A 15794-nucleotide genomic window follows, 5' to 3' on the forward strand; every position below is an offset into this window, starting at 1 on the left:
AAAACAAGTCAGTAGTCCAAATTTATGTTATAACTCTTCTGTTAGCTAACTAAAAACTTAGGCCTCTCTTTTTATCAGCAAATGAAGATGTTAAATTAACTCTAGGGTCCTATGTTAGTCACCTTTTCTGTGTAGCAAACAACCCAAATCAGTGACTTTAAAAACGTTATTTCTCAGGACTTCCCTGGTGGTCCAGTGGTTAAGACTTCACCTTCCAATGCAGAGGGGGTGCAGGTTTGATCACTGGTCAGGTAGTTAAGATCCCACATGCCTCGCGGCCAAAATTCCAAAACATAAAACAGAAGCAATATTGTAACAAATTCAATAAAGACTTTAAAAACTGGTCCACATCAAAAAAAAAAAATCCTAAAAAAAAAAAAGTTATTTCTTATTGATGGAACGTAAGGGCTGTGATTTGGCTGAATTCTGCTGCGAGTTGCGGGTCAACTGCAGGTCTCTATGCAGCTTCTCATCCCAGGGACCACCACTGTTCTTCTACTTGTTAGAAGAGGCACACCATTGTTTTTATGAATTTAGAAGAGAGGATGGAAAGCATAATGGAATGAAGGGCATGCCAGGGTTTTATGGTAAAAGACCAACAGAGAAGTTTAATGGATCCTTAACATGAACCAGGTCATCAGGAAAAGGACTGTTTATTCCTTGGTTGCAGTTAATTGGCTTTTTCTTCACTACAGATATTTTTTTGTTTCCAGACCTGATTTCTGGGGCTTTTATGCCAAAAAAAAATGAAGCCAATAAAATCAATACACAAACATAATAGCAATTAAAGAAATATTTAATCAATCACACCAAATGTTCTATTCCTTATTATCCATGTGGTGTTTTACCTTACAGAGATTTTAATTCTGAGTGAATATATTTCATTGAACTACTAAAACACAATATTAAGCAATGAGCATTATTTTTCCTTTGATTAGCATCATGGATGTTGACAATTTAAATTGTCCTTCTCTGTGGAGTTCCTTAATAATGACACCCTGCCTCCTAGTCCCCTGGACATCTGGAGAAAGAGAGAAGAAAGAAACATGATCTGGCCAGCCCCGTCTATACACACGTGCAGCGTTAATCTATCACCCAAACTCTCTCCCTGAACCCAGAAAATATCTGCATTCATTCCCTTTTGCTACAGCCATCAGGGAAAAAAGAACTCCTCTTTATTAACTAATTTTAAAGTTATAGAGACCATCACACTTAGTCATTGTATTATATTTTAGAAATTATTATAAATAGCTTTACTACAACAACTTATCCTGGACCACTGGTTAGACTAGATCATTGATGGCTCATGTGATTATATTCAGTGAAATGACAGTATTCAGAGTGATTTTTAATAAGTAAATACTAATTATATCTCAAGTAACTATGTGCCTATACCACACGTATTAGATATCAAAGTACTTTAATATGTAATAAATATTATATAATGATATAGTAACTACATTTATTATCTGCTATCTGCCCAATATCTTGTATGCTTATACGTTTTAATGACTTCAGAACAATCATATGAAATGTTATGTATTTGTTTATTACACACTTGCATATTAGTGCACAGTTATTAGTCTACAAGTACATACACTGAGTGGGTGGTCCTGAGCTTTGGCAAGCATCATGCCAGGCATCAGAGGCATAGGCTGTAGTGATACGCTCACTTGTACAATTGTATGCGAGTGGGCATGCACAGGAGTGACTTTTAAGGACCAGTAAGTGCTACAATGTATGACTGTAGATTTGGATAGAAGAATTTTGTTTCGTTGGTCTCTACAAACACTAGATAATTTGGTAGCAGAAATTAAAGAATTTATATATCTCACCAGATATATGGGTCAGAGTACTAGTGTGGTGGGTAATGTTTACAATGAATTCTCTGACACTATTTGTTCATCAAATGTTTTCTGTGGCCTTTTTCTCATAATAGTTCTTAGTATAATAAAATCATCAAAAGTTGTTACATGAAAGACATCTATGAATGGAAGAGAACTGAATTTTTCAGAGTGATATCATTATGCTGTTAATAAAATTAGTTCCAGTGTTGATCTTTGAGCCTTAACTATTCATAAGGCTAAAAAGATAACAAAAAAATATTTATTGAGCATTTAGTACAAGCTCACCTCTGTTCTCAAATCTTAGTGGGTGTCAAGGAGTAACTAACTCATGAGTTGAATTTTATGCTTCATCAATAAAAGAGTCCCTTTTTGCCTATTGGCTGCTAACCCTAAACTTTGGGAATAGAACCACCTAGTGACACAAAAACAAGGACATATTTCAAACTGCATGGAGAATGATTTTGTTGAATTCATGGAGAGTGGAAAAGATGCATAAACAATATTTCAACCTAATCACAGAATTTCAGAATTTTTAGAAATGGAATGAACAGTAATTCCGTTTTTTACCAGGGGTGTAACTAGTCCAAAGGGGTAAATAACTTGCTCAGAATCACACAAAAACAATAAAACTGGAAATTTTTGAAATTTTCTACTTCTATGTTTTTTGGTGTTCATGCACCTTGTCTTCCCTTATCTTTCTTTTAAAAGCTTATAAAAATAATATAAAACATACTGTATAATGCTTACTGTGTACCAGACCCTGAGTTCTTACATGAGGTAAGTACTATTATTATCCTCATTTTATAGACACAGAAACTGAGACAGATGAGGTAAAGTAATTTGTCCAAGTTCACCAAGCTATTGAGTATTAGAAGTGAGATTCAAATCCAGACATGCTGGCTCCCAAAATTGACGTACACTTTTAACACACTGTGTTTTATTTATTGTCTTTCTGTGATCCAGTATCTTTTTATTGAGCACAGATTAGATTTCCAGGACAGGTTTTCCTTATCACATACCCTGATTTGTCAGAGTAACAAACTGTGTTTTAAATAAACACTTAGAGATTGCCTCTCTTATCTCTCTCTCTTCCTCTCTCTCTTAGGAGCACAGAATAGAATTAATCATAACCCTTGATTTATGATGTTTTCATTATTTGTCTATAATTGGCAATTTTTATTTGTTTAGTTTTGGACTACTTGGATATAGTCTTTTTCCAGTGCCTACCTCATGCCTGAATAGAGTAAGCATTCAATAAATATTTGATGAATGTATAAAAGATCTACCTAACTTTGTGCTCAAAGATGATCCTATTTACTTATAATCAAATACGTTGAGTACTTATCCTTTGTGCTTACTTGATATTAAAAAGTCTTCTATCTTCTCTTATCATAATAATTTTCTGTTTATCTTGGTTTCTCTAATTTTTCATACAATGATTAGTAAAACTGACAAGAAAGAGAAAACAAACATCACATGTCCACCTCTCTTTCCACTCACAGCTGTAAGAATTTTTATACTTTCATTCCCAAAAGGAAGGTAGAAAATATTTATTTAACTTAAAATCATAGAGCCCTAATCCTTTTATTCCCAACTTTCTAAGCACTTTGTTCCCTTTTCAGGAAGAGAAAAAAGCAGCTCCACTGATTGCCTATAGCAGCTCCAAAATAAGTCACCAACTGGCTTATAGCTCTGCACTCGGTTGACTGGAAGGATATAACCAAAAGTCAAACAAACAAATTAATTGTTTTCTCTTTAGACATACAAAATATATACAGTCCCTCCACTCTGAGAGCAGGAGTGACATTATCAAGATACATATGTCAACATTAAGTAATATGAACTTATACATTAAACTGCATGGTATAGACAATGCTGAAAAAATTAGAGAAAAGGAAATCATTGCTGAGTAGGATAGAAAAGATTTTATTAGACTTGAGCTGGAAGACTTCAAGGGAAAATAGAATTTGGATATGGGGACAGGTACAGGTAAGAAAAACATGAAACTCAGAAAAGCATGAAATAACAAGTGAAAACAGTCATCGTGTATTGAAAGGACAATGAGAAAGAACAACTTGACTGGAGAGAATGTTGGCAGGTGAATACAGGTAGAGAAGCGAAAATTAAATGTGATACACCAGAATATTGATAGCTGCTATCTAATAAGCATATACTATGCTAAACACTTGATGTATTTCATATAATGCTCACCACAACTCTGTGAATTGGGCATTAATTGCATTTATAAATTTGAGGAAACTGAGACTCAAAGTTGTGTCTTACAAAGTCACACATTAATGACAAGTAGAGCTAGGACTCAAACACAGTTTAGAGCTCGTGTCCTCACCTGCTTTGTGGGGTTCTGAAGAGGAGAATATCTAGACAAAGGAGTATTTGAAGGGTCCCAGGTGTTGGGTTAGACGAAGACAGAGTTTAACTGAGGAAGGCCATTTACAAGGCGGTTGTAGTATTCCAGCTGTGAAGCAGTGAGAATATTCTCAATGAGAAGAAGGAGAAAAGATTAGAAAAATGGTACAGTTTGAAGAGGGATGGGCAGGACTTGGTGGAAATCAGAAGAGTACATATAATCCAGGAATCTGAAAGGGAAAGGAGGTGCAGATCCAAGTGGCCATTAACAGCCCACTCTTTTCTTCTCCTTCCAACTCTTATTTTTCCTTCTTGTTCATCTATTACAAGTTTTGTATAAGCTCTATTTCACCTCCAAGTAAAACCAACTGGAAAATTATTTCTAGAAAAGTAATGGGTATTTTAAAACAACAACATGATAATCCACTACTTAGTAGATACTTTGATATGTCAAACAATCTTCTGGCTTACAGATTTTTGTTCTACAGTTGCTCAAATCATGTTTACATATCCCTAGTAGTATTGTTCTTCTCTCTCACACACCAGATATTATTTTTTTAATTATATATACGGTTGACCCTTGAACAACATGGATGTGAACTGCTCAGGCCCACTCATACACGGATTTTTTTTTAATAGTAAATACTATAGTACTACATGATTCACTGTTGGTTGAATCCAGGGATGCAGAATGGCAGACATGGAGGAACCTCAGATAAGGAGGAACCTAGGATACCCCTATAACATAAGTTACATGCAAATTTGCTACTATGAGGAAGGTCAGCACTGCTAAGCCCACATTGTTCAAGGGTCAACTGTATATACCAACACTTACACACACGCACGCGCGCACACACACACAGCGCTAAAACCAACTGATTTCATCACATTCACATTCTCTGTGCTAGATCAAGAAAAATAGATAGTTTAGATGCACATGTTTATATAAAGTAAGGAAATATGTTTGAGGAGCTGCAAAACCAGAGGGAACATTGAAGGTTCACTTTCAAAGGGAGATAGTAGAAGAAAATAATAATATATGTTTATACATATATTTTTATTTAAGATAATAATATACATTTTAACGTTTAAATGAAGGAAGTCATTTTCTTTTCTCATGTAATATGCATATATTAAACAAGGAATAGCCTCTGGAAACCACTGAAAGGAATGTACTATTCATATTTCAAAGCAATCCCCCTTTAAAACATTTGTTTTAAATTTAGAATGCTGAATTTAGGGAACTTCAATGAAAGAGAAAAAGTGAGGTAGCTTTTTTGTCATTTTTTTCTGTTTCCTGAATCCTGATGGAGATATTTTTATGACTAACATCCTGTGGGCTTTACCAATCACTCTGACTGCTGCTTCCAGTGGAGAACCAAAGTGATTTACATTTATTGCAGTATTTGGTCTAAATAAATGGAGGTATAAGTACAGTTGATGATATTTCCAGTATGTGAATATTTCAAAAATATTTATCATATATGCTACTATATGATTTGAGAATAGTTTTATTAATCTTGCAAAGAAGTAGAGAAATTTTAAGAAAATGACAAGACTTTACTAAGCATATAGCATTCTCACTGCTGAACACAAACTCAGCCATCAGGCAGTGCAATCCCATTGAGTAGATTCTGAAGTGTTACGTGATTCTGTTTCCCTTGTACTTACATCATATAGCATTTGGGGAGCACTTCATCCAAGGTACAAGAGAGTACTGTTTATAAACAAGAATCTTTATTAGACTTTTTTGAGAAAAGTACTGAGGTACAGAGAAGATAGATGACCAGTGCAAGACACAAAGCAGTATTTCAGCTGAATAATGAGTCTGCGACATTGGACCAAGCTCTTTTGCAAGAAGCAACTTGGATTAGCCTTTTTTAAAAATAAGATTTGTGCTGTTTCTTGATCTGAGTAAGTATCATTTCATTCAAAAGGCAGTTGTTTTCAAAAAGCATAGTTATTATAGTGGTATAAATTAGGTGAGACTAAAGGCTGAGTTTTTAACACAACATTGCAGAACTTAAAACGATAAATGTGTATTGCACTTCAAAGCACACATTCATGCACACACGTGGACGCACACACACCCTCCAGGGTCAATTACAAGCCTCTCTCAAAAACACTCTTATTCCATTATACTTACGTCACAGTTTTTCTATTCAAATGACCCATTTTACTCACCAGATTCAGCCCCAAGACATTTTTTACTGTTTTAAAAATTCAATCTCCTTTTAAAGGGAAAATTTGATATCATTGAGGATAATCAAAAATGTGCTACTTTTTTATAGACCCTTAAAATACTGTAAGCGTAGTAACAACATGGGAATAAGCACATGGGCTCCCATGATAACTATGTTGATAGAAGAAACAACCTTAAAACATGAGACATGAATGCGACTTTGGCATGCATGTAGATGAACTCCCTAATTTGACATATGTGAAACTGGGAAGGGAATTTGGGTGACTTGCCCAGAGTCTAACCTTTGGTCAGAACATGCCCTGGGGTGACAAGTCCAGGCTGCCGGGCCAGTGTGCCATCCTACCCTGTTCTGCCAGTTCCCTTTGTTAAAACGTTTTAGCTCTAAAATTTACTAGTAAAATAAATGTTTTAAGAAGCACATTTATATCTTACATAAAGGAGCCAGGGATATTACTTAGTAAATACATTTAACAACGAGTACATCTGTTTTTAAATTATCATTACTTTATAGACATGCAGAAAAAGTAGCACAAGTGACGGAGAGAACGCTATGGATTATGTTATCCTTAACTTATAGAGAAACTATACTATAGCCTAAGATAATAGTTAACATTCATTAAAGGCTTACTATGAGCCGACCAGGTGCTACATAAGTGCCCTATCTATATTAAGTCATTTAATCCTCCCAATAACCATAAGAGGTAAATACCATGATCAACTTCCTTTTACAGATGAGGAAACTGAGTCACAGAAAAGCTGAGCAGTTTTCCAAGGACATAAAGCTAATAAGTTGCAGAGCCAGGTTTGAACTCATGCTGTCAAACACCGTAATGCCGTAGTTCCCACTCCCACTGCCCTAAACACACACACCCCTGTGTGCACCAGGGTAACAAGCATGCAAAGTGCCTTCATGCCTGCTCCTGGAGCTGCTTTCTCTCACAGTAAGATACTGAATGGCATTTTAGTTCACCTGAAATTCAGGTAACTTTCAGAATCTTAAACAGCATGCCAACAGTAAGAGTCTCCCATTATGATGAGGGGCAGATCCATTTCAAACTGAAGCCGCCTCGCATCAGCTGATCAGAAGTAAACAGTACAAGTATTGAAACTGGAAAGCTGTGGGAGGATACTGTAATTATTTTCCCTCCCTTTTATCTTCTTTTGCTACAATTAGCTTAAGACTATACTTGGCCAAAACTTTAATTCTTCCTTCATGGAGGTTTTCATTCATCATGACTTTTTAACGGGACGAATCCATAATTGCCTTTTATCTATCTCATTTCATAGTTCTTTAAGCAGCTCGAAAAAACTAACTTCATAATTGGCCAGATTGACTAATCACATGTTGAATGCTTACTAATATGAAACAGAGCCTACAGTCATGCCTCGGTATCCACAAGGGATTGGTTCCAGGACCCCCATGGATACCAAAATCCTTGGATGCTCAAGTCCCTTATGTAAAACGGCATCATATTTTCAAATAACCTACACACATCCTCCCGTATACTTTCTTTCTTTCTTTTTTTCTGCATACTTTAAATCATCTCAGGATTACTTATAATACCTAATACAATGTAGATGCTATGTAAATAGTTGTAAATACAATGTAAATGCTATGTAAATAGTTGCTGGCATACAACTAATTCAAGTTTTGATTTTGGGAACTTCCTGAAATTTTTTTCCGAATATTTTTAATCTTTGGTTGGTTGAATCCGTGGGTGTAGAATACAGAAGGCTGGCTGTACTATTTCTGGAACTAAATTATGGCTCAGATAAAAATATAAGATTTCCATATGGAATAATATTTATGAGTGTATATGGTCCAGAATAATATCTAACAGAGGCAACAATGATTTTTGTTTTAATGAGTATAGTTCCTTGCTTTAACTTCAAACAGAAATATACCTCAAAGCGTGCATTCACCTTTTTTCTTGATAATCCATTCTATACCTGTCACTTTATGAAGCTATTTATGTTTGAAATAATGTTAGTAACTTGTTTTGGGGGGGAGGTATTTACTCCATAGCAGTATATATAGATATGTCTCATTTCTTTTTTTTTTTTTTTTTTAATTTATTTATTTATTTTTGGCTGTGTTGGGTCTTCGTTTCTGTGCGAGGGCTTTCTCTAGTTCCGGCAAGCGGGGGCCACTCTTCATCGCGGTGCGCGTGCCTCTCACTATCGTGGCCTCTCTTGTTGCGGAGCACAGGCTCCAGACGCGCAGGCTCAGTAGTTGTGGCTCACAGGCCCAGTTGCTCCGCGGCATGTGGGATCTTCCCAGACCAGGGCTCGAACCCGTGTCCCCTGCATTAGCAGGCAGATTCTCAACCACTGCGCCACCAGGGAAACCCCAGTAACTATTTTAAATGATTGAACATATTACTCATAGTTCCTGACTCAGGGGGTGTGCGTAATTTACATTTCTCACAAGTTCCAGCGGAAGCTTTGCTGCTGTTCTGTAGAGGCCTCACTGGGAGCCCTGCTGCTCTAATACACAGCCCTGTTGTTTACTATTCTCCTTCTCTCCCTTGCATCTTTTGTCCTGCTTCTTTACTCTCGTTCCCCTTTTTCAATTGTTGATCTTCATATTCAATCATGTACAAATCACTTACAATCTATATTATCTCATTTGATTCTTGTAAAACCTCACTGAGGGAAGGATTATTGTACCTATTTTATAGATGAAGAAACTAGGGTTTAGAGAGCACAAAGGAAAAATACTTTGGTGTTGAATCTATAAACCTAAATTATATAGTGGGCTAACCAGTTAAAGTTATAACGTCTTTTTGCACTTCTTCCTCACTTCCACTTGTTGATTTCCTTCCACTTCAACAACCAAGAGCTCTTCTTAAACAGCCAACGTCACTTTTTGTAACCGCTATATTGATCATATCACACAATTTTTTTTTACAATATAAAAACTGTATATATTTAAAGTATACAGTTTAGGTTTGACATATACACCTATGGAACCATCACCACAATTAAGACAATGAAGAAAATTTTTTTAAAGTAGCACTAAATATACTGCAAAAAGAGCACTTGTTTACAATATGAGAGCTGGAATAAGACAAGAGAGCAGGTCTTTGTTGAACCTCAGCTGGGAATACATAGCACACAATTTTTTAAATCCTTTTGTGGTTGTTCCTTTTGTCTCTCTGGAATCTTTGTTATTAATCAGCTGGTTTCAATATAACTTGATCCAGTGTTCTGAACAGTGCTTTGCCTATAGAGGCTTAACAAAATAATATTAACTGGTGTATTGGATAGAAGTCTTCCAGATTTTCACCTAAGCCTACCTCCTAATTGGGCATTATCTTTATCCCAATAAAATATTGTAATATCTTATTTCTTTTCTTTTGTTAGCAAAATAACTTCTTGAAAGTAGAAACTTTGCCTCTTATAGTCACTAAATTTTATCCAGTTTTCAAGGAGGGTGAAGAAAAATTTACTAATAAAATAGATTTTTTTTTTGCTTACAGGAGGAAAACAGCAAGTTCCCTACTATATCTTCAAGGCTATATTCCTAGTGTTTTCCCTCTGCATGACATAAAGTCCACAGGTCCCTTGTTAACCTAAAATCACATAGCCATAGACTCTTGAAACTAAAAGAGTCATAATTTGTCATCTGTTTCACAACCATCTTTATCCAGGTCGTGAGGAAACAAAATCCCTGAGATGAGAGATTAATGCGCCATAGTCATATAGTTATAACCTGGCAGAGTTTGAGTTACAGAAAATTCCAGATTCCCCTGCTATCAGTCTTGTGTACTTTCTTCTGCCCCTAAAATCCTCATCTAGTTCCAAAACTTTGAGATGTCTGAAGGCAAAGTAGATATGTAAGCTTTGCATCAGGCACTATGAAGGCAAAAAGGAAACAGAAACGATAAAAAGGATCCCATAAGGTTCTTCTTGTCTAACTTCTCCCCACCTCTCCCAACGCATCCTGTACCTCTTTCTTCCCCACTTCCTGTATCCCAAGGTACAGGCCTGTTCCTGGTGCCTGCTTCTGCCTCAGGGCCTTCATTCTTTCACTCACCTCTTCTTTAACTCATACTCTACTTCCCGCCTCAGTTTAAATGGCTGCTCATAGGTGAAATCCAGTCTCTTTTGTCAACTGCCAGTGCCTTTCCACAGACAGATACCAGCTCTGAATAGATGTTCACTGGCCCATTGTAAAGTGAAAAAAAACAGGGGGTGGACAATGTAGTCAAATCTTAACTCAATGAATTCAGTTTAAAGAGTTGTCTTTTGTTCTGGGATTATATCCATCTTATATTTGGAGAACTAAATATCCTATCATTTAGGAAATGAGCACAGATTTCTTTTAATGTCCTCACTTAAAATAAAAATTGAGCAACCTTGGTCAAATCCCCTAAATATTTTTTTTTCTGAAACTTAAAAGTCAGAATTGCATATTCCTTACTCAGAATGACTGTGGAGGAGCAAAGGTGGGGAAGAGGGACAAAAGAAACCATAATAAATATGTAAGCAACTTGTTGTACACAACCTCCAGCCTTATTTCCTTTTTAAAGCAACTCAGTGCTTTAAGAACTCAGAAGTGTTTCACAGTACTGTGTGAAACACAGGCGTTTCTAAGCTGATGCCGCTGACTGCTTTCACATTCCTTACATTTAAAAAAAAAATTCCTTTGGGATGTTTTATGCACAATTCTGTGTCCTACTTTAAATCTAAGAACTTTTTGTACACAACAGAGAGGCTCCACAATGAAACACCTGGTCAATAGCAGTTGTGAATTCTTAAGCTTTCCTTTCTTCTGTATTTTTACACTTTGGAAATCCATGCAACTGCTGTTAGGCAGAACATGGAATGGGGGACCTTGCATTAACTCAATAGTCCCAATTGTATGCCTATTTCGATACAGTCACACCACAGGGCCAATATGAAAAATAAGTTGAAAATGCAATAAAAATTTTAAGGAATTCCCTGGCGGTTCAGTGGTTAGGACACAGCGCTTTCACTACCAGGGCCTGGGTTGGATCCCTGGTCGGGAACTAAGATCCTGCAAGCTGTGCGGTGTGGCCAAAAAAATAAAATAAAATACAATAAAAATTTTAAAGTTAACCTAAAAGGAAAATTCATGCTGAAATCAGTGGAATTAGCCATATATGGTATACCTAATATGTTTCAAGTTAATGTAAATTGATTTGAAAAGAGAAGAAAAAAACACAAACTAGCAATGCTTCATCCCATTCAACAAGTGTTTATTAACCACCTACTGTGTGCCAGACACTATGGTAAGCAGTGGATCTATAGCTGTGAACTACACACAGTCCCAGCCTCCAAGCTGCTTACTCTCTAGAAGGAAAGGTAAAAAAGTAAAAGGAATATTTTCTGTTCAGTGTGATTTGTGTTCTGGGCACACAGGCAATAAATATAGAATTCTGGTGAAATGTATCAGGAAGGGGAAACGGATGCTGAACAATTTAAAGAGCAATTGAAGTCGGTTGATATTATGGGCTGAATTGTGTCTTCCCAAAATTCCTTTGTTTCCGTTCTAATCCCCAGTACCTCAGAATGTGATTGCACTTGAAGATAAGGTAATTAAGGTTAAGTGAAATCACTAGGGCAAGCGCAATCCAATCTGATCGATGACCTCATAAGAAGAGGAGATTAGGACTCCAACACATACAGGAAAGACCATATGAAGATACAGTAGAGAAGACATCTACCAGCCAAGGAGAGAGGCCTCAGAAGAAATCAACCCCTCTGACTCCTTGATCTAGGACTTTTAGCCTTCAGAACTACGAGAAAATTAATTTCTGTGGCTTAAGCCCCCCAGTCTTTGGTACTTTGTTATGGTAGCCCTAGCAAATTAATACAGTTGCTGAAATAAAGTACATACTATACGACAGAAGGAACAGGAGGAAGAGGCACCCTGTGGCCCGAACAGGACTGAGAGAGTGGCAGCAAACGAGCCTAACGAGGTGCACGGGGGGGTCACGGGGGAGGGCGGGAAATCTCCGCCACCTCCACCACGGCCTGAGAAGCCTGGTCAAAGAGTTCAGGCTCCATCCTGAGGGTGACAGGACACCATCAGAGGCTTTTTACGTGAGGTTAGGTATAAAAATCTTACATTTTATAAACTGTACTCCGCCGGCAGTGTTGATTATTGATTATCTGGAAGCAAGACTCTAGCAGCTGAGAGACCAATGTGAAATTTATTGCAGTAGTCCAAATGAGAGATGATAGTGACCTAAAATACATTGAAATGGAGAAAAAAGTAATCTTGAGACATGAAAGAACACAGTGGAACAAAACAAACAAAAACAGCTATAGGACAAAAGATGAGGACAAAGGTGTTAGAACAATCTCTGAGCTCCTCCACAACTATCACGTTTCCACCCGGGTGGTTAAGTCTTCTCAAAGTAGCCACATTTATACTGGCAGAGAAGGCAAATTCCATTTTTATGAGTTAATATATTTGGCAACATCTCCTAAGGCACCTGCCAACACCAGTGTATCTCAGGCTTGGACTCTTGAACTCTGAGATCTGAGAACACTAAATTCATTCACACTTTTAAAAAGAGCATGGATTGAGGCATATTCTATAATACCTATATTTATAACACTGCCCAGAAGTTTTCTATTTTGTATGTGTGAATATTGTCAGCGGAATGCTCACGAACCCTCTTAATGTGTACCTCTAGCCTTGACATCCCTGAGGAAGAATAAACTACGTTCTAAATATAGTTAGCTAAGAGAAAGAAGTAGAGGGGAAGAGAGAAGAGGAAGGTGGGAAAATGGGGGAAAAGAGAGAGAGGTTTCCAACTTGGGGTGTTTTTTTTTGTTTTCCACTATTTGACTGCTTTGTCAAGCTCTCTCTAAACAGCCTACTTCTAGTGCAAAAGGCTGTGGCTTATCTCTTAGATGAGGGTCCAGTCCCTGCGGAACCTAGATGAAATCGATGTTTCTGATTTTATTAGGAGCTTTGCACGAGGGTAAACAGGAGTTAGCAAGAAATAATGTAAAGTCAGGGAGTCTCAACTCATGTGAAAACTTTATTTGCCATCTTTGCAATGTTCAAATATTAGAAGGATTTATTTTTATTATCCCTGTCTTCAAAGTACTCCATTTTAAATGTCAGTTAGCTTTTAAAAATAAGGACAGGTTTTAGCAAATTGCCAGTCAAGGCTTTTTCTTTTATTTCCTGGGTGTTTCTTAATAAGTGGGTTTATTGTAGCACAGATGTCTGTCTGTCCAGCAGCCAACCTGAACCATCCTGGGTTCAGTGATCACATCCTCTCTCTTACCATATTTCCCAACTGCCCCTTAGTGCTTTGTCTTCTCCTTCAACATTGTGTGACTTCCCAAACCAGAAGGTTTGCAAGGGAACATCACTTCATTGTGCTTCCTGAGGAAGCCCAAGCACAAAGAAATGATAAAGCTCTGGCCTTTGCTTTATTCATAAAACACTTTGCAAAGTCCATTTAGTAACTTGCCATTGTAACCACTGGCACCCAGAGCTTTCAGGGCCCGCTTCTGACACTGTATTTAGTTCATTCTTTGACTGTTCAGCTAAAACTTCCATTTGTATGCATTTATTCTGCTTCACACATTATGTTATCAGTCACTTTCAATATTTCAAAGTCACAGCAGGCTTTTTCTGACACACATTTGTCAGAATGAACTGCCTTGATTGCTATTATTATAGACTACAGTGCCTGAGTAAGGGGAAAAGCATATATAGTACCAGAATATTGAAACTGCCTGATAAAACAATAGATACAAGGGAATAAAAATAGAATAAATGCATATAAATGGATGCTTTAAAAGGCCAGGAAAATGTAGGATTATAAAATAGGCATATGGAGTTTAAAACCCATGAAGAAAAATGTAACAAAGTATTTTTTGAAGAAGATAAGAAGCCGACTGAAAGTTTCACTGTCCCAGTGTCGGCAAATTAAGTGGATATTATATACTTCTTTTCAGTAATCAGAGATTCAAATAGGCTCTATTTATGGTTGCTGCTTTTGAATTTTAGCATGAAATCTACTACTGAATAACAAAGAACATTAAAAACTACATGCTTCAACCAAAAATAAATTTAATGAAAGCTATAAGGAACTAACTAGAACTCCAGACCCATTACTGCTTTACTGTTCTTGATAGACTACTAAGCATGTCACCCAGCAGAAGACCTGTGTCCTATTTGCCTACACTTTACTTCACTTTTTGTCTTTAACCAGACTTCAGAACTGCATACTAAAGAAGAACCATGGAAATCGATTTTAGAAGCACAGAACACCAGCATCTAGGGGTGGGCCTCCTTAGAAATCCTTAAATTTCAAGTCGCATAAAAAATGAAATAAAAAATAAGCCACAATAATTAGTATATCAAATATCTTTTCAAAAGTGAATTAATAGAATACAGAAATCTGAAGCGTTTTAATTAATGCCAAAGGTAAGAAAAACAGAAAGCTAAGTTATATTGCTCTTTTCTTCAGGACATTTATATAGCTTTATGAATTTACCTCAGCTCATATATTCCTCAACATATTTTTCTAAAGTAATATTCAACAAATTATGGTAGATGTAGAAAACGTCCATCTAACAGACCCACAGTTTAGAAACCCAAAATTATAAGAAATTATAAACCACCCCCAAAAAATAGCCAAAAGATCTAGGTCATTATCTGTTTACTCTATTTCCAGAAATAAGCTCTAATTCCTTCTAAAGAAATTATGTTTAACCTGAATGTTATTTAAAGCCCTGAAATGAGGGATTGCTATTTTAATTCTGCTTGAATCCTAATAATTAAATGTCAAAATCACATTTAAAAAATTTCAGGCAGATTAAATTATTCTAATTCTCTCATCATCTCACCTATTCATTGTCATGAACTTTTTACAAATATTAATAGTTTTTGGTATTTATTGATTCTTCAGGGATCATCTGACTATTAGCATAACTCTAGATTTATATGCAGAAAAGATTACAGTGAAATACACACTGATAGAATTCAGAAATTTTTTTTAACTTGAGAAATGTTTATTAGCATAATTTCAATATTCATAAACAAGTATTCTATCAAAAAAATACCCACAGATATAGAAAACAAACTTATGGTTACCAAAGGAGAAAAGTGGGGAGGGATAAATTGGAAGTTTGGGATTAACATATGCACACTACTGTATATAAAATAGATAACCAACAAGGACCTACTGTATAGCACAGGGAACTATACTCAATATTGTGTAATAACCCATAAGGGAAAAGAATCTGAAAAAAATAGATATGTATTATATATAATTGAAACACTTTGCTGTACGCCTAAAACTAACACAACATTGTATATCAACTGCACTTCAATTAAAAATAATAATAATAAAGCAAAAAAAAATACCCTGTAGAAT

The 15794-nt window shown here is 36.2% G+C and overlaps 1 protein-coding gene across 4 annotated transcripts in view; it reads left to right on the forward strand.

Moving 5' to 3' along the window:
* Positions 1-15794, forward strand: part of GRID2 (glutamate ionotropic receptor delta type subunit 2) — a 1427475-nt gene that overhangs the window by 1283845 nt on the left and 127836 nt on the right. The window lies entirely within an intron of this gene.

The sequence above is a fragment of the Balaenoptera physalus genome, assembly GCF_965194825.1.
Source record: "Balaenoptera physalus genome assembly, chromosome: 5".
Taxonomy (NCBI): domain Eukaryota; kingdom Metazoa; phylum Chordata; class Mammalia; order Artiodactyla; family Balaenopteridae; genus Balaenoptera; species Balaenoptera physalus.